The following is a 25784-nucleotide window of genomic DNA, read 5'->3' on the forward strand; positions in this document are numbered from 1 at the left end:
TTTTATCTATCTACTTATCTATCTATCTTTCTAGCTATCGATCAATTCAATTCAATTAAGCTTTATTGGCACGTCCAAGTAAAACATTTAGCATTGCCAAAGCAAAATAAATAATAGGTATTGTAGAGGGTGGTTTGATGTGGGAATTAAAGTGGGTGGATGTTGGGTTAAAGGGGCAGTATGGGGGTATAATAGTCCATGGTGTCTCATATTCCCCTCAGTTGGTGACAGGTAGAGACATATTGGGCAGTGATCTCCACAGTGGACTCCTCTCCCCCCAGTAGGATATGGAGTTTTCTCTGCTTATCTATGGAGGTGAAATCCGGGATGTGAGCGGAGAGTCTCTGGAAGTAACTAGCCCTCACAGGTGCGTATTTGCTGCAGTGTAGCAGGAAGTGGGCCTCATCCTCCAGGGCCCCCTGCACACAGTGCTGGCAAAGTTTGCTCTCCCGCAGCTTGTATGTCTTCCTGTGCCGCCCCGTCTCCATCTCCAGGCTGTGGGCGCTCAGTCTGTACAGGCTCAGGGTCTGTCTGTGTTTGGGGTTGGGTATCCTCTCCAGGTAGGGCGCCATGGTGTAGTCCCTTTGCAGTGATTTGTATACGGTAAGTTTCTGGGAGGTGTTTATTTTGCTTCTCCATTCCTTTATGTATCGCTCTTTGCAGCTCTCTATGACCCCCTTTATTTATGCTTTGTTCAGGGCATGTTGGGGGTTCTGGCTAGGCAGACAGCTAACACTCAGTTGGAGGGTGCAGGGTTTGCTCTCTTGATTTCTTTCTATCAGTTATCTATCTATTTATCTATCTACCTATCTATGTATCTATCTTTCTATCTATAAATCTATCTATCTATCTATCTATCTATCTATCTATCTATCTATCTATCTATCTATCTATCTATCTATCTATCAAAAGAAAAACAGGCAGCAGCACTATATAAGTATGCCAGGTGCAAGTCCCACAGTTAATCCCTGGACCAGGAATAGTGGAATAAAATTGATGAAATGAGGGCAGCACTCCGGTCTTGTGATAAAAAAGGTGGATTTAATTACACCCAACAGCGATGCAGCATTTCAGCTCTCTCAATGGAGCCTTTGTCAAGCTAGTGAATACAGTGCTCTCCACATATTTAAACAGGTAAATCTCATCAATGTTACATAATTGATCATCAATGAATAAATATACAGTGAAAAACGTGATTAAAAACATCATTTCCATGTGATACATATACACAAAGTACAGCATTATTACATAGTGACACTATTATGGGGGATCTGTGGATGACACTATTATGGGGGGATCTGTGGATGACACTATTATGGAGGGGATCTGTGGATGGCACTGTTATGGAGGGGATCTGTGGATGGCACTGTTATGGGGGATCTGTGGATGATACATACTGTATATAGCATCTTATGCTATATGTGTCATCCACAGATCCCCCTACATAACAGTGTTCTGTGGATGACACTATTATGGGGAATCTGTGGATGACACTATTATGGGGGGATCTGTGGATGACACTATTATGGGGGGATCTGTGGATGACACTTGTGGGGGATCTGTGGATGACACTTATGGAGGGGATCTGTGGATGGCACTGTTATGGAGGGGATCTGTGAATGGCACTGTTATGGAGAGGATCTGTGGATGGCTGTCACGCCGGTGACAGGTTTGAGAATGTCTGAAAGATTATCTGCACATTAGTTATCTGATAGCCGCTTTTGGTTTCAATTTGTCTGTGTGTTGCTGGTATGTCCACACCCCCTGTTCAGGTGTGGATCATGTGACTTTCACCTCCCCTATTTAGTCTGACTTTACCCATCACTCCTTGCTCTGGATAGCTTAATTAGTTTTTTGGAAGAGCTGGAGTGTGGTTCGTGGTGAAGTCCTGTTCGTCCATTGTCCATCGTGCATCGTCCATCAGCCTCAGAAGTTAAGTGTTCCTCTTGTTGTGTTTTGTATTCCCCCCTCCTTTGTTGTTTACTGGGCCTCAGCAAAATGCTGGTTCCTTCACCAGGGAAGAAGCTGGTTGTCTCTGCCCTGTCATTACTATTAGGGCATCTGAGGGCCACCAGGGTTTTCTAGGTTCCTATGTATGGGCATCTCTACCATCGAGAGGTGCCCATACGGATTGGAGTTAGGGCCAGGAGCAGGGGGATCTGTGGATGGCACCGTTATGGAGGGGGATCTGTGGATGGCACTGTTGTGGGGGATCTGTGGAATATACATACTGTATATAGCATCTTATCCTATATGTGTCATCCACAGATCAACCCCATGACAATGTCATCCACAGATCCCCCTCCATAACAGTGTTATGTGGATGACACTATTATGGGGGATCTGTGGATGACACTATTATGGGGGGGGATCTGTGTATGACACTATTATGGGGGGGGATCGGTGGATGGCACTGTTATGGAGGGGATCGGTGGATGGCACTGTTATGGAGGGGATCTGTGGATGGCACTGTTATAGAGGGGATTTGTGGATGGCACTGTTATGGGGGATCTGTGGATGATACATACCGTATATAGCAGTGGTGGCGAACCTATGGCACGGGTGCTGGAGGTGGCACTCAGAGCTCTCTCTGTGGGCACCCGCACCCAAGAAAAAGTCTATGGTGTGCCAATATACCTTAGACTTTTCCTGCCAGTCATCAGCGTAGGAAGCACAGGCAGCGCACTGAATGTTTGCAGGCTATTATAGGTAATTGATAACTTACATGGAAGATATACTATTGGACTGTAGTATTCAGGTTACATTGTATAAATGTTTGGGTTTTGGGTTGCAGTTTGGGCACTCGGTCTCTAAAAGGTTCGCCATCACTGGTATATAGCATCTTATTCTATATGTGTCATCCACAGATCCCCCTCCATAACAGTGTTCTGTGAATAACACTATTATGGGGGGGAATCTGTGGATGACAATATTATGGGGGATCTGTGGATGACACTATTATGGGGGGATCTGTGGATGACACTATTATGGGGGGATCTGTGGATGATACTATTATGGGGGGATCTGTGGATGGCACTGTTATGGAGGGGATCTGTGGATGGCACTGTTATGGAGGGGATCTGTGAATGGCACTGTTATGGAGGGGATCTGTGGATGGCTGCCACGCCGGTGACAGGTTTGAGAAGGTCTGAAAGATTATCTTCACATTAGTTATCTGACAGCCTCTTTTGGTTTCACTTTGTCTGTGTGTTGCTGGTATGTCCACATCCCCTGTTCAGGTGTGGATCATGTGACTTTTACCTCCCCCTATTTAGTCTGACTTTACCCATCAATCCTTGCTCTAGATAGCTTCATTTGGTTTTTGGAAGAGCTAGAGTGTGGTTCGTGGTGAAGTCCTGTTCGTCCATCATCCATCAGCCTTAGAAGTTAAGTGTTCCGCTTGTTGTGTTTTGTATTCCCCCCCACCTTTGTTGTTTACCAGGCCTCAGGGAGACGCTGGTTCCTTCACCAGGGAAGGAGCTGGTTGTCTCTGCCCTGTCATTACTATTAGGGCATCTGAGGGCCACCAGGGTTTTCTATGTTCCTGTGTATGGGCATCTCTACCATCGAGAGGTGCCCATACGGATTGGAGTTAGGGCCAGGAGCAGGGTTTTATAGGTGGAGACCATTTTCCTTCCCTAGCGGTGAGGCCTAGTGTCTTTTACCTTCCTTCTTGTTGTCTTTTGGTGTTCTCCCCTACAACATCCGTCACAATGGCACTGTTATGGGGGGATCTGTGATGGCACTGTTAAGGAGGGGGATCTGTGGATGACACATACTGTATATAGCATCTTATGCTTTGTGTCATCCACAGATCCCCCTTCATAACAGTGTCATCCACAGAACCCCCCCATAAGTGTCATCCACAGATGCCCCTCCATAACAGTGTCATCAACAGAGCCCCCTCCCTATAACAGTGCCGTCATCCATAGATCCCTCTCCCCGCCGCTCACAGTAGAATACATTTATGCAGACAGTAACTTTAACTTTAAATCAGTGCTCATCTCTTTACTACCTTACATTCATCTTCCTCCAGTAACGGGATCTATGGATGACACTCTGTTATGGGGGGGATCTGTGGATGACACTCTGTTATGGGGGGGATCTGTGGATGAAACTCTGTTATGGGGGGGGATCTGTGGATGACACTCTATTATGGGGGGATCTGTGGATGACACTCTGTTATGGGGGGATCTGTGGATGACACTCTGTTATGGGGGGGGTCTGTGAATGACACTATATTATGGGGGGGATCTGTGGATGACACTCACTGTATATAGCATCTTATGCTATGTGTCATCAACAGATCCCCCTCCCTATAACAGTGCCGTCATCCATAGATCCCTCTCCCCGCCGCTCACAGTAGTATACATTTATAAACTGTAATCAGTATCCTGCAGACAGTAACTTTAACTTTAAGTCAGCGCTCATCTCTTTACTACCTTACATTAAGCTCCCTCCAGTAACAGGCAGTGCGGGCGGCAGAGGGAGGAGCAGGCGCGTGACGTCAGTGAGTGAACGCCGCCCGCACTGCCTGTTACCGGAGCTGAGTCAGTGTAAGATAGTAAAGAGATGAGCGCTGATTTTAAAGTTAACACACTGACACAAAAAAAATATATGGCTCGGGACCGGCCGGGCCCCCCCGGGGTCCGGGCCCATTACTGGGGTATCGGCTTTACCCCCCCTGATGGCAGCCCTGGGCACAGTGGAGGTCACTGTTATTAAAGGGGCGGGCACTCCGTAGGTCACTGTTATTAAAGGAGCGGGTGCTATGAAGGTCCCTGTTAAAGGGGCGGTCACTGTAAAAAGTCACTGTCGAAGGGGCGGTCATTGTGAAAGTCACTGTCGAAGAGGCGGTCACTGTGAAAGTCAATGTCGAAGGGGCGGTCACTGTGAAAGTCACTGTTAAAGGGGCGGTTACTGTGAAAGTCACTGTTAAAGGGGCGGTTACTGTGAAAGTCACTGTTAAATGGGCAGCCACTGTTAAAGGGGCAGTCACTGTGAAAGTCACTGTTAAAGGGACGGCCACTGTGAAAGTTACTGTTAAAGGAGAGGTCACTGTAAAAGTCACTGTTAAAAGGGCGTTCACTGTGAAAGTCACTGTTAAATGGGCGGTCATTGTGAAAGTCACTGTTAAAGGGGCAGTCACTATAAAGGAGAGTTCACTGTGAAAGTCACTGTTAAAGGGGTGGTTACAGTTAAAGGGGGGGCCACTGTGAAAGTCACAGTTAAAAGGGGTGCCACTGTGAAAGTCACTGTTAATGGGGCTGCCACTGTGAAAGTCATTGTTAAAGGGGCGGTCATTGTGAAAGTCACTATTAACCTCTTCAGGATATAGGGCGTACCGGTACGCCCTGATGTCCTGGTACTTAAGGACACAGTGCATACGGGTACGTCCTGTGTATTTCCGATCACCGGCGGGCGGTGAGAGGAACCCGGTGCCTGCTCAAATCATTGAACAGGCACCTTGGCTAAATGCTCAGGGGGGTCCCGTGACCCCCCCATGTCAGCGATCGCCGCAAACCGCAAGTCAATTCAGACCTGCGGTTTGCGGCTGCTGACGGTGGTGCCATCGGGTCCCTATGCGGCTATAGGGGGGACCCGATGGCATGGAAGGCAGAGCGATGCCTTCCGGTGACGAGCCTGTGAGATCCAACCCCCTGGATCTCAGAGGCCGGAAGCTGTGTGAGTAATACACATAGTATTACTCATACAGCCAATGCATTCCAATACAGAAGTATTGAAATGCATTGTAAAGGATTAGACCCCCAAAAGTTCAAGTCCCAAAGTAGGACAAAAAATAAAGCGAAAAAAACTGTTAAAAAAATAAAGTTTCCCCCCAAAAAATGTAAAGTTTCAAGTAAAAATAAACAAAAATTTAATTTTCCCCAAATAAAGTTAAAAAAAATTGTAAAAAATAGGAAGGGGGAAAGTATACATATTAGGTATCGCCGTGTCCGTATCGACCGGCTCTATAAACATAGCACATGACCTAACCCCACAGATGAACACCGTAAAAAATGTAAAATAAAAACTGTGCTAAATAAAACATTTTTTGTCACCTTACATCACCAAAAGTACAACAGCAAGCGATAAAAAAGGCGTTTGCCCACCAAAATAACACCAATCTAACCGTCACCTCATACCACAAAAAATGAGCCCCTACATGAGACAATCGCCCAAAAAATAAAAAAAACTATGGCTCAGAATATGGAGACACTAAAACATCATTTTTTTTTGTTTTAAAAAAGCTGTTATTGTGTAAAACTTACATAAATAAAAAAAAGTATACATATTAGGTATCGCCTTTTCCGTATCGACCGGCTCTATAAAAATATCACATGACCTAACCCCTCAGATGAACACCATAAAAAATAAAAACTGTGCTAAATAAACCATTTTTTGTCACCTTACATCACAAAAAGTGTAATAGCAAGCGATCAAAAAGTCACACGCACCCCAAAATAGTGCCAATAAAACCGTCATCTCATCCCGCAAAAATCATACCCTACCCAAGGTAATCGCCGAAAAACTGAAAAAATTATGACTCTCAGACTATGGAAACACTAAAACATGATTTTCTTTTTGCTTCAAGAATGAAATCATTGTGTAAAACTTACATAAATAAAAAAAAGTATACATATTAGGTATCGCCACATCTGTGACAACCTGATTTATAAAAATATCTTATGATCTAACCTGAATGTTGTAAATAACAAAAAATTAAAACTTCTTGTTAGCTTCCCTCACAAAAAGTGTAATATAGCGCAACCAAAAATCATATGAACCCTAAACTAGTACCAACAATACTGCCACCCTATCCCGTAGTTTCTAAAATGGGGTAACTTTTTTGGAGTTTCTACTATAGGGGTGCATCAGGGGGGCTTCAAATGGGACATGGTGTCAAAAAAAACCAGTCCAGCAAAATCTGCCTTCCAAAAACCGTATGGCATTCATTTCCTTCTGCGCCCTGCGTGTGCCCGTACAGCAGTTTACGACCACATATGGGGTGTTTCTGTAAACTACAGAATCAGGGCCATAAATATTGAGTTTGATTTGGCTGTTAACTAGAGTTGAGCGAACCCGAACTGTAAAGTTCGGGTTCGTACCGAACTTTAGCTTTTTTTGGACCCGGACCCAAACCCGAACATTTACGTAAAAGTTATTTATTTATTTATTTTTTTATGCCGCTTTTTGAAAGGCTGCAGAGCAGCCAATCAACAAGTGTTTAACTGTGTGCCCTTAGAAGCCATCACAGCCATGCCTACTATTGGCTGAGTCACGTATCGCTGAACGTCACTCTGCTATTCTTAGTGTAGGGAGAGGATGCTGCTGCTGTCAGGGACAGATCAGGGATAAATACTAAGAAGAACTGCCTTTTAACTCAGCGATCTCAATCCAATGTGTTTTGTGGGTGCAGTGCACAGTTTTTTTTAAGCCTGCACTGAGCCAACTTCTGTTGAAAACGCATTTATTTATTTTTTACTTCAGTTTGTCAACTGCGTCGTCTTTCTGCAGTGTGCAGACCGAAAAGGAGGTCAGGGAGGAAGACTGGGTGGAAGACGATGCAGGGGACGATGAGGTCCTAGACCCCACATGGAATGAAGGTCGTGCCACTGGCTTTCAGAGTTCGGAGGAAGAGGCAGTGGTGAGACCGAGCCAACAACGTAGCAAAAGCGGGAGCAGGGTGCAAAAGCAGAGCAGCCATAGCCGAAACAGTTTGCCTGCTAATGGCCACCGACACCAGGGACCGAGCACACCAAAGGCAGCATCAAGGAGTTCCCTGGCATGGCAATTCTTTACACAATGTGCTGACGACAAGAACCGAGTGGTTTGCACGCTGTGCCATCAGAGCCTGAAGCGAAGCATTAACGTTCTGAACCTTAGCACAACCTGCATGACCAGGCATCTACATGCGAGACATGGGCTGCAGTGGAGTAAGCACCTTCAAAACCAAAAAAGGGCTCCCTCTTCTGCTGCCTCGGCCTCTTCCTCCGCCTCTGGAGGAACGTTGGCACCTGCCGCCCAGCAAACAGAGGATGTGCCACCAACAACACCACCTTCGTCACCAAGCATCTCCACCATGTCACACGGAAGCATTCAGCTCTCCATCTCACAAACCTTTGAGAGAAAGCGTAAATTCCCACCTAGCCACCCTCGATCCCTGGCCCTGAATGTCAGCATTTCTAAACTACTGGCCTTTGAAATGCTGTCATTCAGGCTGGTGGAGACGGACAGCTTCAAACAGCTCATGTCGCTTGCTGTCCCACAGTACATCATTCCCAGCCGCCACTACTTCTCCAGGAGAGCCGTGCCCTCCCTGTACAACCAAGTATCGGATAAAATCAAGTGTGCACTGCGCAACGCCATCTGTGGCAAGGTCCACCTAATCACAGATACGTGGACCAGTAAGCACGGCCAGGGACGCTATATCTCCCTAACCGCATACTGGGTAAATGTAGTGGCGGCTGGGCCCTAGGCGGAGAGCTGTTTAGCGCACGTCCTTCCGCCGCCAAGGATCGAAGGGCATCATTCTTTGCCTCCTGTTGCCTCCTCTTCCTACTCGGCTTCCTCCTCCTCTTCTACCACCTCCTCATCCAGTCAGCGACAGACCTTCACCACCAACTTCAGCACAGTCAGGGGTAAACGTCAGCAGGCCGTTCTGAAACTGATGTGTTTGGGGGACAGGCCCCACACCGTGCAGGAGTTGTCCTGGGGTATAGAGCAACAGACCGACGAGTGGTTGCTGCCAGTGAGCCTCAAGCCCGGCCTGGTGGTGTGCGATAATGGGCGAAATCTTGTTGCAGCTCTGGGACTAGCCAGTTTGACACACATCCCTTGACTGGCGCATGTGCTGAATTTGGTGGTGCAGAAATTCATTCACAACTACCCCGACATGTCAGAGCTGCTGCGTAAAGTGCGGGCCGTCTTTGCACGCTTCCGGCGTCCTCATCCTGCCGTCGCTCGGCTGTCTGCTCTACGGCTTAACTTCGGCCTTCCCGCTCACCGCCTCATATGCGACGTGCCCACCAGGTGGAACTCCATCTTGCACAGAGACTGTGCGAGCAGCAGCAGGCCATAGTGGAGTTTCAGCTGCAGCACGCACGGGTGAGTCGCACTGCGGAACAGCACCACTTCACCACCAATGACTGGGCCTCCATGCGAGACCTGTGTGCCCTGTTGCGCTGTTTCGAGTACTCCACCAACATGGCCAGTGGCGATGACACCGTTATCAGCCTTACAATACCACTTCTATGTCTCCTTGAGAAAACACTTAGGGCGATGATGGAAGAGGATGTGGACCAGGAAGAGGGGTCATCTCTAATACTTTCAGGCCAGTCTTTTAGAAGTGTCTCAGAAAGAGGATTTTTGCAACAGCACAGGCCAGGAACAAATTTGGCCACCCAGGGCCCACTACTGGAGGAGGAGGAGGATGGGGATGAAGCATGTTCACAGCGGGGTGGCATCCAACGCAGCTTGGGCCCATCACTGGTGCGTGGCTGGGGGGATAGGGAGGACGCAGACAATACGCCTCCCACAGAGGACAACTTGTCCTTACCTCTGGGCAGCCTGGCACACATGAGCGACTACATGCTGCAGTGCCTGCGCAATGACAGCAGAGTTGCCCACATTTTAACGTTTGCTGACTACTGGGTGGCCACCCTGCTGGATATCCGTTACAAAGACAATGTGCTGTCCTTAATAACCTCACTGGAGCGTGATCGGAAGATGTGCGACTACAGGCGCACGCTGGTAGACGCGCTCCTGAGAGCATTCCCGACTGACGCCGGGGGACAAGTAGAAGCACAAGGCGAAGGCAGGGGAGGAGGAAGAGGTCGCCAACGCAGCTGTGTCAACGCCAGCACCTCAGAAGGCCGACATGTGGAAAAGCTTTGTCACCTCGCCGCAACAACCGGCCCCAACTGCTGATATGGAGCGTGTTAGCAGGAGGCAGCATTTGAACAACATGGTGGAACAGTACCTGTGCACACGCCTACACGTACTGACTGATGGTTCTGCCCCATTCAACTTCTGGGTCTCCAAATTGTCCCCATGGCCAGAGATTGCCCTGTATGCCTTGGAGGTGCTGGCCTGCCCTGCAGCCAGTGTACTCTCTGAACGTGTATTTATCACGGCAGGAGGCATCATTACAGATAGACGCAGCCGCCTGTCTACAGCCAACGTGGACAAGCTCACGTTCATTAAAATGAAAAAGGCTTGGATCCCACAAGACTTGTCTGTACCTTGTGCATAATAGACATTTATACCACCATTAAACATACATTCTTGTACTCAAGTCAAGTGCAATGATTCTTTGTTTTCTTTTATTTTTATTTGTCCCAATATTTTGGGGGCTACCTACCCCAATAATAAAAAAAAAAAAACATTGTTGGCTGCCTCCTCCTCCTCTATTGCTGCTTCCACCTACAACACCACATTCACCACATCCTCAACCTCCGACTCCATATCTACCTCCTTCTCTGAGTTGCAGGTTAATAATTTGTAATTTTTAGTTATTTTATTTTAAGTTATTTCCCTATCCACATTTGTTTGCAGAGCAGTTGCCATGCTCTTAAGCACATTTTACTGCCTTTTACATCCCTCTACCCTTTACAAGGACTATTTTAGAGTCATTTTGATGCAAAAAAGTGCCAATTTTAGTGCCCTAAATTGAAAAAATTATTATTTTCAATTGTCGGGTGACATTTTACCATTTTTGGTGTATACAAACCCCTGCTGTGCCTGGGTGACAGGGGCCTAAATCTCTCAAAATCGTCTGTTCTATTGCTGGGTGACATGAACTCCCCTTTGCCGTGAATGAACCTCTGCTCTGCATTGCTGACAGGGAACTAAATTTAGTGAAAACATCTGTTACTGTTCGGAAGATGCGCGACTACAAGCGCACGCTGCTGATGACATTCCCACCTGACAGCAATGGCACAGTGGAAGCACAAGGCGAAGGCAGAGGAGGAGGAAGAGGTCGCCAACGCAGCTGGGGCACCGCCAGCACCTGAGAAGGCAGGGTTAGCATGGCCCAAATGTGGAAAAGCTTTGTCAGCCTTGGAGGTGCTGACCTGCCCTGCAGCCAGTGTATAGTGTGAACGTGTGTTTAGCACGGCAGAGAGCATTATCACAGGCTGCAGCCAATGTGGACAAGCTTACTTTTATTAAAATGAACCAGGCATGGATCCCATAGGACTTGTCCGTACCTTGTGCAGAATAGACATTTATACCAGCCTCAACCATCCATTCTTGTACTCAAGTGCACTTATTCTTTGTTTTATTTTGTTATATGTCCCAATATTTTGGGGGATACCCCAATTTAAAAATAAAAAACACAAATCAGTGTTGGCTACCTATTCCTCCTTCACCGCCGCTTCCACCTACACCGCCACGTTAACCTACACCGCCACATCCACACATCCACTGCCTCCTCAACCTCCTACTCATAGATCCAGATTTTTATTTTTTATTTTTCTGTATTTTATGTTATTTTAAGTCATTTCCCTTTCCACATTTGTCTGCAGAACAATTGCCATGCTCTTAAGCCCTCTAGCCCTTTCCAGGACTATTTTAGAGCTATTTTAGTGGCCAAAGGTTCAGGTCCCCATTGACTTCAATGGGGTTCGGGGTCAAGTTCGGGCCCCGAACCCGAACTTTTTTTTCAAGTTCGGCCGAACCTGCCGAACCCGAACATCCAGGTGTCCGCTCAACTCTACTGAAGACTACTCAAAAGGAGTACCAGATTTCCGATCAGGTTTATCTCTATAACTTCGCCCGGGATCAGATGAAGGAAAGGAAGTTCCTGCCTTCCTGGAAGGGACCCTCTGTCGTCATTGACAAATTGGCACCTGTGGTCTACAAGATCAAAACTCCTAAGGGGGATGAATTGATAGAGAAATGGGTGCATATTAATCAGTTAACGTGTTTGCCATCCTAGGTCACAACTTCGCCAAATGGAAGGATTGCCAGATGATGAGGATTAAAGAGATATCAAGGTTCCAGCTAAAGGCAGAAACCCAGGATTGGTATAGTATGAACATACAAATGTACTAGTGTCACGAGTTGGAGGTCCCAGGAGAGACCTCCTTGTCGTCAAGCAAAAATATACAGCAATACGGTTCAGTCACAACAGAGTTTATTGCACAAACAGAATCCAAGGAGGGAAACACAGGAAAAATTGAGAGCTTTATGTACCGTCTGCACAGTGGGAGGAGAACCACCACTGCGCCACTGTCTAGTAATACTCCAGAGGGGCGTGACTAAGCAACTCCTGGTATTCACTAGGGCCCCAGATGGTAGGGTTAGGCTTTGCCGCAGGGAGTTGCCAGGGTCCACTCTGGAGCGTGAACTAGACAGTGACAACAGGAGCAAACGGACAACAGGTACCGACGGTACATAGGCAAACATAACAAACAGGCAAATACAAGCAGGCAACTAGCTCCACCAGTGGTATACTGCGTGACCATGCCCATAGCACTCTGCAGCAAGGCACGCTGCAGCAAGGGCTTGCTGAACAGAGACATATGAATACACACAAGGTGACTCAAACATAACTGGCAGAACAGATAGCAAAAACACAGGAAAGAGGATGGCAATGAACAAGTAGGAAACCCACAGAGTCAGCAGCATGGGAGAGCGAGTACAAACTAGGAGCAGGACAAGACAACACACACCAGGAGAGCTGACCCAGAACTGAGGAAACCTCAGCCTTATATACAGGTTCCATGGGTGCAGCAGAGAGGCCACACCCATGGAGCAGACAGAGAGGATTAACTCCAGATAGGAACACAGGGGAGTTAACCCATAAAGAATCACAAAGAACACACAGAAACGAAACTGCAGCGAGGAGCGCCGAACGAGCAAGGACGGAAGGTCACAGCCAAAGATAGTGGCTGTGACACTCCTACCCCTCAAAGCCCCCCCCTCTCCTCCCAAACAGAAAGAGGAAGAAGTGGGGCAACAACCCAAACAGAACCAGGTTAGGGAACGAAAATCAGAGGGGTGACGAGGTACATGGGCAGGAACACACACGACGACCGCAACCAGCCCAACCCCTGAAAACCAGCCTACACGGAGGGTCCGCAGCCAGTACACCAGTGGAAGCTAGCCAGCCAACACGGCATACACGTCAAGTGAACCGCACCAAGAAGTTACCTCTCCCTCCGGAGAATGACATGTCTGCCAAGAACTGATTGGCCCGACATGCAGACACCCCCTTCCGGGGGAGTGGGACAGGAACGGGAACCAAACTCAAATCCAAAGCAAAATCGAAATCAAAGGGGTTCGGAGGTACACGAGCAGAACACATAGGACGACCACCGCCAGCACGCAGCCCCTAGCAACCAGCCTACACAGTAAACACAGCCAGTACGCCAAGGGGAATGCAGCTAGCCTACACGGCCTCACATGTCGAGGTGGACTGCAGCATGCTAATACCCCCCCCCCTCCACTCTCCCTCCGGAGAACGACATGTCTGCCAAGGACTAATTGGTCAGACATGCTGACACCCCCTTCCGGAGGCGTGAGTACCCAAGCAGATACCTGCGTCAAAACAGAAACGAGAAAATGGCCGCAGGACGAGCTGCATATTAAAAGGTAACACCGGACGTTGCCGATGACAACCAGAATACCGCCATGAGGAGGGAACCAAAAATAGAAAGCACACACCACAGATAAGCAGAAAACAGAACACAAAAACTCTGTAAAAGTTCACTTGTTCATTCTGTCACGAGTTGGAGGTCCCAGGAGAGACCTCCGCGTCGTCAAGCAAAAACATACAGCAATACGGTACAGTCACAACAGAGTTTATTGCACAAACAGAATCCAAGGAGGGAAACACAGGGAAATTGAGAGCTCTATGTACCGTCCGCACAGTGGGAGGAAAACCACCACTGCGCCACTGTCTAGTAATACTCCAGAGGGGCGTGACTAAGCAACTCCTGGTATTTACTAGGGCCCCAGATGGTAGGGTTAGGCTTTGCCGCAGGGAGTTGCCAGGGTCCACTCTGGAGCGTGAACTAGACAGTGACAACAGGAGCAAACGGACAACAGGTACCAGAAGGTACCGACGGTACATAGGCAAACATAACAAACAGGCAAATACAAGCAGGCAACTAAAAACACAAGCAGGAGTTCACGCAAGGGAACAGGAGTGGCAATGAGCAGAGAAGGACTAGCTCCACCAGCGGTATACTGCGTGACTTTGCCCATAGCACTCTGCAGCAAGGCACGCTGCAACAAGGGCTTGCTGAACAGAGACATATGAATACACACAAGGTGACTCAAACATAACAGGCAGAACAGATAACAGAAACACAGGAAAGAGGACGGCAATGAACAAGTAGGAAACCCACAGAGTCAGCAGCATGGGAGAGCGAGTACAAACTAGGAGCAGGACAAGACAACACACACCAGGAGAGCTGACCCAGAACTGAGGAAACCTCAGCCTTATATACAGGTTCCATGGGTGCAGCAGAGAGGCCACACCCATGGAGCAGACAGAGAGGATTAACTCCAGATAGGAACACAGGGGAGTTAACCCATAAAGAATCACAAAGAACACACAGAAACGAAACTGCAGCAAGGAGCGCCGAACGAGCAAGGACGGAAGGCCACAGCCAGAGATAGTGGCTGTGACAACTAGCCTATCCTCATGTATTTTCCTCTGTAACTAATTATCTCTTGACTCACTTTTGAATCGAGAACTTGCTCTGTTCAAGAAAATAAACTATGCTAAATCAAAGATGTATGGTAGTATGAACTCTTCTTGCAGGAGTTAATAAAAAAAAGTGGAAAATTTATGTACTTATATTTGTCATACAATATATTACAGGCGCAAGATGGTATCGAGGGTTGTTGCCGTTATCTACATCAACCTGATTTTGGGGAAGGAGTTCCATGCCGAGCCAATCGCTGTACCAGGCCCCTCATCTGGGATCATGCTGCAGGATACCACAGGATTCATCTTGACGAATAAGAGGGTTCTATCCCTAAAGATCTATGTCAGTTTGGATCCACCTGTCTTCGTCGAAAGACAGTTCAACGTTTCTGAGATTTTGTCTCCGGAGATAAAGATGTGGTATCAAATGCACATCGGCTATTCCCAAGAAAGGATTACACAGATCCTGGAACAGACAAGGAAAACCATGACCAGAGATCAGTTTTCAACAAGTAGACGACCAAAGCGGTTCATTTCTGTGATTACAGCCGCCATAATCTTTGGTGTAGTGGGCACTGTCATTGCCACCGGTGTATCAGCTGTTAATTCCATCTCTATTAAGACATTGGAACTTGAGATCGGTTCATTCAAAAGGAACCTGATGAGTATTCATGCAGAGATGGAAAATCAGAAGCAACATTTATCGGACTTATATTCCGTTGTAGAGGATACTTTCGTTACCACCAACTTACACTCAAAGTTATTGACTCATTCAATAAATCTTCATGAGAGTAATGAACTGTTTAAACAAGAACTAATATCTCTCAAGGATTCGTATGAAAAGCCTTTTGAACATTACAACATAACTCAACTTATTGCAATGGATTATATTGTAATGAAAGGGGATTTGTTGTGCCTTTTCATGAGTGTTGTAACGGATCTCCTAGCACCCGACCGGGTACCTCCGTTGATAGGTGCTCCTAGTGCTTCCCAAGGTCTCCAAGCACTCCACTTGACACCGTAAGCGCTGCAGACCCCACAAACCGACGAAGCTTGGTTGAGATCTCACCGTCTCCTACCCACCCTGGACCTACGACAAGGCGCCAGGCTCCAGTGGGTGAACCTCTCCTAAATCCAGAGAGCAGGAACAGCTCTTACAAGAGCTAGTAGTTATGCCAGGGGAGTATAGCAAATCTTCAGCGTATAGTAATCCCCCAGTGTCTATCAGTTACCCAAACACCAGCCTTAACATGGTAAAGGGTAAAAACAGGAACTCTTTATTTGAACACACAAGCATTGACTTATACACATTTTCCAACAAGGTTACCACCCACAGGGTTTTGTAAAACAACCAATAACCACGTAGAATACACTCAGACACTCCCACACAAAATACTCCCCTCTGCCTGTGATACAATTACCTCACACTGGGTTGATGTAATCATCACAGGCAAGAGAATACACAATGTCTTCTGTCCTGGAGACAACCGAGAAGTAATTCAATTATCTCTCAGGACAAAGGGAAATCGCCAATACACACGTGGAGACAATAGGACAGACATCACTACTCAAATATACAATCTCCCACCCTTTACAGTACACATAGACATTTAACATCACAAAATGGCACGAATTAGACCAGGGGTTCAAGTTAGTACAAGTCCTTTGTGAACAAAGGAAGCCTGGCTGATGAGAGGGCCCATAATCCTGGGGAGAGAGGCTGGTAGCCAGGCCTCTCCACCACCCAGTGGCGAGGTTGGTTTCGTCACATTTCTCCCCTCCCAACAGTAGACTAACCAGGTACCTGACCTCCTGTCGGTCGGTGCCTGAGTTAGTCGAGTAGCCCACCCATAAACAAACACTGGTCCTGTTGAACTCTGGGGCCTGGCTCTGTTCTGTATGTCCCCAGCTGTTGAGTGGGCATCTGCTACTCCTTGCTTCATTGTTGTTCTCTAGCTTGGAGCTGTAGGTACTTGGTGGGCCGACTGCGCTCTGCCCAGATGCCAGCTCTTCTGCTGGGGTAGCCTGTGGGGAGTCAGGCTCTGGACAAGAGGATAGGGGAGGGCAGAGGCCAACTGCGCTCTGACCAGATGCCAGCTCTTCTGCTGGGGTAGCCTGTGAGGAGTCAGCCTCTGGACAAGAGGATAGGGGAGGGCAGAGGCCGACTGCACTCTGCCCAGATGCCAGCTCTTCCACTGGGGTTGCCAGTGGGGAGTCAGGCTCTGGACAAGAGGATAGGGGAGGGCAGAGGCCAACTGCGCTCTGCCCAGATGCCAGCTCTTCTGCTGGGGTAGCCTGTGGGGAGTCATTCTCTGGAGAAGAGGATAGAGGAGGGCAGAGGCCAACTGCGCTCTGCCCAGATGCCAGCTCTTCCGCTGGGATGGGGTCAGGGAATCCTGCCCCCAAGACCTTGTTGCTGGTCAGCTGTGGAGAGGAGGGATCGCTTACCTCTTCCTCCTGGCATTCCTGCGGGGTTGGTGGGGGATCCGTACCGGCCGTCCAGCATCCCAGTAGGCCTGGTGCAGAGATTGCGGTCCCATCTGCACCATCGGAGTTAGGGGTGCCGTCCCCCTGTGGTTGGGGAGAGAGACCGATTGTCTCCTCTCCCTTCAAGGTACACTGCCGCTGGGGAATGGAGACGATGCTCTCCTCTCCCTGCAAAACATACTGTCGCTGGGGAGCAGAACTGACTGTCCCTAGTCCCTGAAACTCCGGCTGCCGTTGGGGATCTGGGCCGACCACCCAGCATCCCTGTAGGGCCGGTGGAGAGATCTCGGTCCCATCTCCACCTGTCATATGGGGTTCCCCCCAGGACCAGTCTAAGAGGTCCCCTACCTCTGTAGCTGTACTGAAGCAGGGGATACTTCAGTCAGGTCTTCCCAGCTGTAGGGTTGTAGGTCTGGGACTGCCACCCAGCTCTCTGGCAGTGTATATTGGGGCCGAATTGAGCTGAAGAAGTATTGGTAATCCTGCTCCAGCTCCCACTCCTTTGTCACTAGAGATGCTAGGTCTTGTCTCACCTCTCTCGCTGTAGCCCAATCATGCATAGCCTCCCTGTAGTCATATATATCCCAGAACCGGGACTGTCCAGCATCTCCGAACTCAGGTTCTGCGAAGGCCTCAAACAACAGGCCAGGGCCATCATGGGGGGAGTGCCGAATCACATACCACCAGAGTGCCTGGTAGGCGTCGTCTAGCGAGAGCTCCTTCCATACCAGGCTCTCGAGTTCTGTCACCCACTCATCCAGGGGCTTCTCTCCCAGAAGGGGCATTCGCAGGGCCACTCGCATCCGCAACTGCTGCTCCTCACTAGGGAGACACTCGCCCCGCCGACGCTGTACATGGGCCAGGGCCTCGTGCCAGACGCCTTTCCGGACTGCATCCCTCCAGTCCGGGTCATCCTCCTCCTCGTAGTGGAACGCTGTTCAAAGACTAGCCGATTCCATCCTGCTGTAGCCAGGGGCGCTGTACGGATACTAGCAATGCCCTCAATTTTGTAAATCCACGAACGGTATCTCTGAGCTGCTTCTCCTCTCACTAGGACGCCATCCCACTGCTTGCCACCAATGTAACGGATCTCCTAGCACCCCGGCCGGGTACCTTTGTTGATAGATGCTCCTAGTGCTTCCCGAGGTCTCCAAGCAGTCCACTTGACACCGTAAGCGCTGCAGACCCCACAAACCGCCGAAGCTTGGTTGAGGTCTCACCGTCTCCTACCCACCCTGGACCTACGACAAGGCTCCAGGCTCCAGTGGGTGAACCTCTCCTAAATCCAGATAGCAGGAACAGCTCTTACAAGAGCTAGTAGTTATGCCAGGGGAGTATAGCAAATCTTCAGCGTATAGCAATCCCCCAGTGTCGATCAGTTACCCAAACACCAGCCTTAACATGGTAAAGGATAAAAACAGGAACTCTTTATTTGAACACACAAGCATTGAATTATACACATTTTCCAACAAGGTTACCAACCACAGGGTTTTGTAAAACAACCAATAACCACGTACAATACACTCAGACACTCCCATACAAAATACTCCCCTCTGCCTGTGATACAATTACCTCATACTGGGTTGATGTAATCATCACAGGCAGGAGAATACACAATGTCTTCTGTCCTGGAGACAACCGAGAAGTAATTCAATTATCTCTCAGTACAAAGGGAAATCGCCATAACACACACGTGGAGACAATAGGACAGACATCACTACTCAAATATACAATGTCCCACCATTTACAGTACACATAGACATTTAACATCCCAAAATGGCACGAATTAGACCAGGGGTTCAAGTTAGTACAAGTCCTTTGTGAACAAAGGAAGCCTGGCTGATGAGAGGGCCCATAATCCTTGGGCAAGAGGCTGGTAGCCAGGCCTCTCCACCACCCAGTGGCGAGGTTGGTTTCGTCACAAGTGTAAACATGTATATTTATTTATTCTAATTATAATGGGTATTCATTGTATTTAAGAGCAATGTCGATTTATATTCACTATTTTGTATGGATTTTCATGTAGGCCGAAGTAAGTCCATGGGAAGATTACTGTGCCTTTCAAAAAGCTAGTGTTATTGTAACAATATATTATACATTTAGACAGTTAGAAGATACACGACACCTGCACATTTAGAGGCTTCATTGTATTTGTTATCTGGACATGAATTCCACAGTGTGAGAATTGTCTAGATGTTCCTCAAAGTATACATTCATGTATCAAAATTTGTCCTTCGGCTCTAAGACAAGACCTCCAGATGTCAGATGTGTGTAGTATTGAAAATATCAGGCATGTATGAGTTAACCCTTAATGGTATGATGCTTATAGCTTTTACAACAGTACCACCTAGATATGAGCAGTTAATACTACACCAGTAGCAAAAATGCATTCTGGGTAGTATTATGATGTCACATTCCTTATCAATGCACATGCCCATCTAACAATGATTGAAAAGTTCCAAACTAGGAGGGTGTGTTCATCTGATAAGTTTTGGATTAAGAAACCAGATACCAAAAAGAGAAAAGAAAGACAGAAAGAAAAAAAAAACAAAGAAAGAAAGGGAGATCTCTGGAGAAAGATTTGGATTATTGGAAAAAATCTTGAGAGCTGACTGCCCCAAGACTCTGCACATCACTTGACCCTTGGGTAATGTATATTTTTGTTATATGTAGTATTGATCTAAATTAATTGGCTTGATACTTAGCCAGATACCCGCTCATTTGCGGACGTGTAACGTTAGTTGCTACATCAATATTTTCGCTTGATTTAAGTTACGATGCATATAACTGAATAAAGGGGATAATATTAGAGAAACTCTCCGTTGGGAATCTTTATATTCCCTAGTTTGATATCAAGCCAATAATTTATAAGTTTTGTTGCAATACTACCCCATATCTGAGATTGGTCATTATTTTGGGCAGAGCAAGGGCTCGTATCTGTCATTTTCTTGATTGAGTTTTTCGCATAATCCATTGAATTTATATCTCTCACAATTTTAAAGCCGTATTGCATAATATTTTTGTGTTAGTTGAGTAGTGTTTTGTTGGCACCATATAGTGGCGAATTCTGGGTACTGCATATCATTGTATATTATTGAAATTTACGTTGATTATTTCTTGATTGTATTTTAAACTATTGTATAATAAATAATTTATATTTTTGCATAGACGCTTGTACCCTGTTTTACTGATTGCACAAAATAATCAGGATCTCGATAGAATTTTTTTTTTTAGATGTTTATGTCCATCTCGCGGATCAATATCATTTGCATAATTTTCCTTATGATCTGTTAATATATATATATATATATATATATATATATACAGTACAGACCAAAAGTTTGGACACACCTTCTCATTCAAAGAGTTTTCTTTATTTTCATGACTATGAAAATTGTAGATTCACACTGAAGGCATCAAAACTATGAATCAACACATCTGGAATTATATACATAACAAACAAGTGTGAAACAACTAAAAATATGTCATATTCTAGGTTCTTCAAAGTAGCCACCTTTTGCTTTGATTACTGCTTTGCACACTCTTGGCATTCTCTTGATGAGCTTCAAGAGGTAGTCCCCTGAAATGGTTTTCACTTCACAGGTGTGCCATCAGGTTTAACCGCCTCCGGACCGCCTAACGCAGGATCGCGTTCCGGAGGCGGCAGCTGCAGGCAGAGTCACGCATATACGCGTCATCTCGCGAGACGCAAGATTTCGCTCAAAGCCGGCCCGCGCATGCGCATAGCGGGCCGGCAAAAGTTAGAGGAGTATTTCGTCAGCAACCTGCCAGCCAATGATCGTCGCTGGCAGGTTGCTGATTTTTAAAAAATCGAATCACAAGCCATCTAACACCTTATATTTATAAATATAAGGTGTTAAATGGCTTCTCTTATATACCTGACATAAGCCTTTACACATCCATCCAACATCAGAAGGGCCTAGACGCGGTCCATAAATGACTTTTCTCCACCAATATGGAACCTATTACCGTAGACTTCTATATGGATTTGTTAGAACTGGTTCAGACAAATAACTTCCTCCTGTTCCAAGATGATTTCTTCTTACAGCAACAAGGTACCGCGGTGGGTCCAATGTGGCACCTCCCTATGCAAATTGCTTTATGACAGACTTTAAGGACACCTTCATCTATCCAGATATATACGTTTTAACACACAAGTGTTAGTGTAGAAATGCTACATAGAATATGTTTTGGGCATATGGGAGGGCCCATTGGATACCCTGTTAGAGTTCCATACATTCCTTAACTTGATCTACCCAGAGCTCCACTTCACCATCCACTATCACCTAAACTAAATTAATTTTTTGGACACTATGGTGACTAAAGAACCAACGGGGACCCTTTCCACTGATCTTTATAGAAAACCAACCGATCGCAATAACTTACTACATTATTCTAGTTTCCACTCACAGAATACAAAAAAATCCCTCCCACTGTCCCAATTCGAACGAGTACGACGCATAGTTAAAACAGACCCCCTACATCTCTGAAATGAGACACCGATTTCTAAAAAGGGGTATCCACAGCATCTCTTCCAGGATTCGGAGACACCAAGAACTCCCAAACCCACTCAGAAAACCACACGTATTCCCTTTGTACATACTTTCCATGCGAGCATTAACAAGATACTCAACAGCATCAGGAATCACTGGCCTATCCTACAGAAAGCCTACCCTAAGGTAGCTGAATTTAAGAACCCAATGTTGGCCTGTACACATAGCCCTAGAAATTTACGGGACTTATTAATTAAAGCTGACATCGGGTATTCCACAAGTGTTCCCAGTCAAACATTTCTTGGCACACAGAAGACAGGTACATTTCCGTGTGTACACTGTCTACAATGCTCTAATGTCCAAAAAGGTTCTCATTTCTACCACCCACAATCAGGAAGAGGTTTTCTGATTAGAGTTTATTTTACATGTGACTCTACATTTGTGGTATATTTACTCAAATGACCCTGCGGTAAAATATATGTTGGTGAGACAACACAAAAAGTGCATGACCACAAATGTCAGCAGTATCAGGCGGAAGAACCTATTATTACCGGTCCCTTTACATTTTGATTTAGCAGGTCATAATCTTTCACAATTGAAATATCAGGTAATTGAACATGTGACACCTTGCAGAAGAGGGGGTGATCAGGTCAAACTATTAAAAATGAGAGAAGCGTACTGGATACACAAACTCGACAGCTTGGAACCGAAAGGGTTAATTAGGGAGTATGAGATACAAGGTTTGATTTGATCTCCTATGATCTTCCTTATTTGATATGTAACATTGATAGTTCTGTTTATTCTAAACAACACTGTATAATTGATTTTTTTCCCTCCTTTTTTTCAGATCAATTATTGTGGAGCCCTGATGCCTCCTGGAGTATCATTTATTACTTTTAATACCTGTGACCTGTTATATATCTTTTTACTTTTTGTCTCCCTCTCTTTTTCTTTCTTATTCTCTCCTCTAAGCATCATCGCTGGGGTCTGCCGCTCTCCCATAGACTCTACATACTATCCTCGTAAGCACACGCGAGCGATCCAGCCTCTGTTCACTCCAGAACGAGGCTTGATACGCTGTCACCGCCAGTTCTGTGAGAAGGTCTGGCAGACGTCCTTCTCTACCTCTTGCATGATGTTCTTTGTTTTGGTTTCACTTTGTCATCTCCTTTCCTTCTCCCAGGTGTCAATTATTTAGACTAATTGTCTCCCTTTATATTCCCTCCATACTGCCTCACTTTGCGGTTTATACTACTTCCTGGATGAAGTGTACACTGCTGGAGGCTGCTGCTGCTGTTTACTCAGATTAGTCTTTTCATGTATTGTGTTTCCTTGCTGGCTTGATTCTAGGTGACCCTGACTCCGTCCGTATTAAGTGCAGGGAGCCGGTGGTCATGTCCGATCGGTGGATGAATTTTTTGTTGCCCTGGGGCAGATATATGATGACCCGGATCGTTTTGCTCTGGCTGAATCTAGACTGCGTCTTTTATGCCAGGGTAAACAGTCCGCAGAGATATATTGTTCTGAATTTCGGAGATGGGCAGCTGATACTAATTGGAATGATGCTGCACTCCGAAGTCAATTTTGCCATGGTCTTTCGGAAAGATTGAAAGATGCATTTGCTTTTTCATGAGAGACCAGCCTCGTTAGAATCTGCCATGTCTCTAGCTGTTCGTATTGACAGGCGTCTTAGAGAGAGAGAGAGAGGAGACTACTCTTTCCTGTCATATTCAGTCCAAGGATAGTGGGGCTGTCTCATTCAGTGCACAGGGGTCTCAGTCTCTCTCAATCCCCTCTGAGGAGGAGGCCATACAGCTGGGTTTGCTTGCCTCTGATAGTAGAGGATTCAGCTCTCTAAAACCCTCTAAAAACCTTCCATTTGCTACTATTGGCAAGGTTGATGTGGAAATTGAAGGTTTGCCGTTTGCTTGTAGTTCCCGTTTTCTCCTACCTGCCAGGGTGGCGCTAGACAGCAAGAACATTGTTTGTGAGATTTTTGTAGATAGTGGAGCAGCTGTCAATCTCATTGATAATCAATTTGCAATAACGCATGGTTTCCAGGTATGCATTTTGGAAAAGGATATACCTGTTTTTGCTATCGATTCCGCTCCACTTACTCAAAAATCGTTAAAGGGCATAGTTCACAATATCCGTTTAACTGTGGGTGACGCTCATGTTGAGGATATGTCATGTTTAGAGTTGAGCAGACACCTGGACCTGAACTTGACCCGAACTTGACCCCGAACCCGAACCCAATTGAAGTCAATGGGGACTCGAACTTTTGGGTACTAAAATGGCTCAAAAATAGTCCTGGAAAGGGCTAGAGGGCTGCAAAAGGCATCAACATGTGCTTAAGAGCATGGCAACTGTTCTGCAAACAAATGTGGATAGGGAAATGACTTAAAATAACATAAAATACAGAAAAATTAAAAATAACAATCTGGATCTAGGAGTAGGTGTCATGAGGGTGTCAAGAGCCACGTCTGACTCCATTATACCCGGAGTCAGGAAGTCGCAGCGGGTGGCTGAGCGCTCTATGTCTAATGATAGTGCTGTTTCTTAATGGTAGCTTTCTGGGTTTGCCTTGCAATCCTTTTTGGTTCACTCAGGGATCCGTAGCTTCTTCTCCTCAGCCAGCTGTTTCTTGTCCAGCACTCCCAACCTCCTTATATTCCCCTCTCCCACTTCTCTGGTTGCCAGATATAGAGCTTCCTGCCTGGACTTCTATACTGACCCACTGTGTAGCTGTGATTCCTGGTTGTTGTTCCAGAGCGTTACCCTCCGGATCCCTGTTGGGCTTTTGTTGTCCGCTGTTGTCGCCCACCTGGGATTATATGTTTTGTCTGTATTGTCTGTCCTCTCCTTGGTGTTTTCCTTTAGTGTTAGTGGTGCGGACTAGTGTTCCCACCGGTCTATTCACTACGTAGGGCTCATCTCAGGGAAAGCCAGGGTTTAGGCACGTGATCGGCGTACGGGTGAGGAACCCGTCTAGGGACGTAAGGGCAGTCAGGTGCCAGCCTCAAGGTGAGTTATGGGTCACCACCTTTCCCTCTCCCTTGGACAGGGCCTTCCCATTTCCCTCCCTTTGTGTCACGTATGTGATCGGCCCGCCAGTCATGATAGTAGGAGGTTGAGGAGGCGGTGGATGGTTGGATGTGGCGGTGTAGGTTGACGTGGCGGTGTAGGTGGAAGCAGCGGTGAAGGAGGAATAGGTAGCCAACACTGATTTGTGTTATTTTTTATTTTTAAATTTTTAAAACAAAGAATAAGTGCACTTGAGTACAAGAATGGATGGTTGAGGCTGGTATAAATGTCTATTCTGCACAAGGTATGGACAAGTCCTGTGGGATCCATGCCTGGTTCATTTTAATAAACGTAAGCTTGTCCACATTGGCTGCGGCCTGTGATAATGCTCTCTGCCGTGCTAAACACACGGTCACACTATACACTGGCTGCAGGGCAGGTCAACACTTCCAAGGCTGACAAAGCTGTTCCACATTTGGGCCATGCTAACCCTGCCTTCTCAGGTGCTGGTGGTGCCCCAGCTGCATTGGCAACCTCTTCCTCCTCCTCTGCCTTCACCTTGTGCTTCCACTGTGCCCCCGCTGTCAGGTGGGAATGCTATCATCAGCGTGCGCTTGTAGTTGTGCATCTTCTGATCAGTAACAGATGTTTTCAAGTTAGTTCCCTGTCAGCAATGCACAGCAGGGGTTCATTCATGGCAAAAGGGGGTTCATTTCACCCAGCAATAGAACAAAGGATTTTGAGAGATTTAGGCCCCTGCCACCCAGGCACAGCAGGGGTTCATTCACGGCAAAAGGGGGTTCATGTCACCCAGCAATACAGCAGAGGATTTTGAGATATTTAGGCCCCTGTCATCCAGGCACAGCAGGGGTTCATTCACGGCAAAAGTGGGTTCATGTCACCCAGCAATAGAACAGAGGATTTTGAGAGATTTAGGCCCCTGTCACCCAGGCACAGCAGGGGTTCATTCACAGCAAAAGGGGGATCTTGTCACCCAGCAATAGAACAGAGGATTTTAAGAGATTTAGGCCCCTGTCACCCAGGCGCAGCAGGGGTTCATTCACGGCAAAAGGAGGAGGAGGAGCTGTGTTTCTGCC

The sequence above is a fragment of the Bufo bufo genome, chromosome 10, assembly GCF_905171765.1.
Source record: "Bufo bufo chromosome 10, aBufBuf1.1, whole genome shotgun sequence".
NCBI lineage: Eukaryota > Metazoa > Chordata > Amphibia > Anura > Bufonidae > Bufo > Bufo bufo.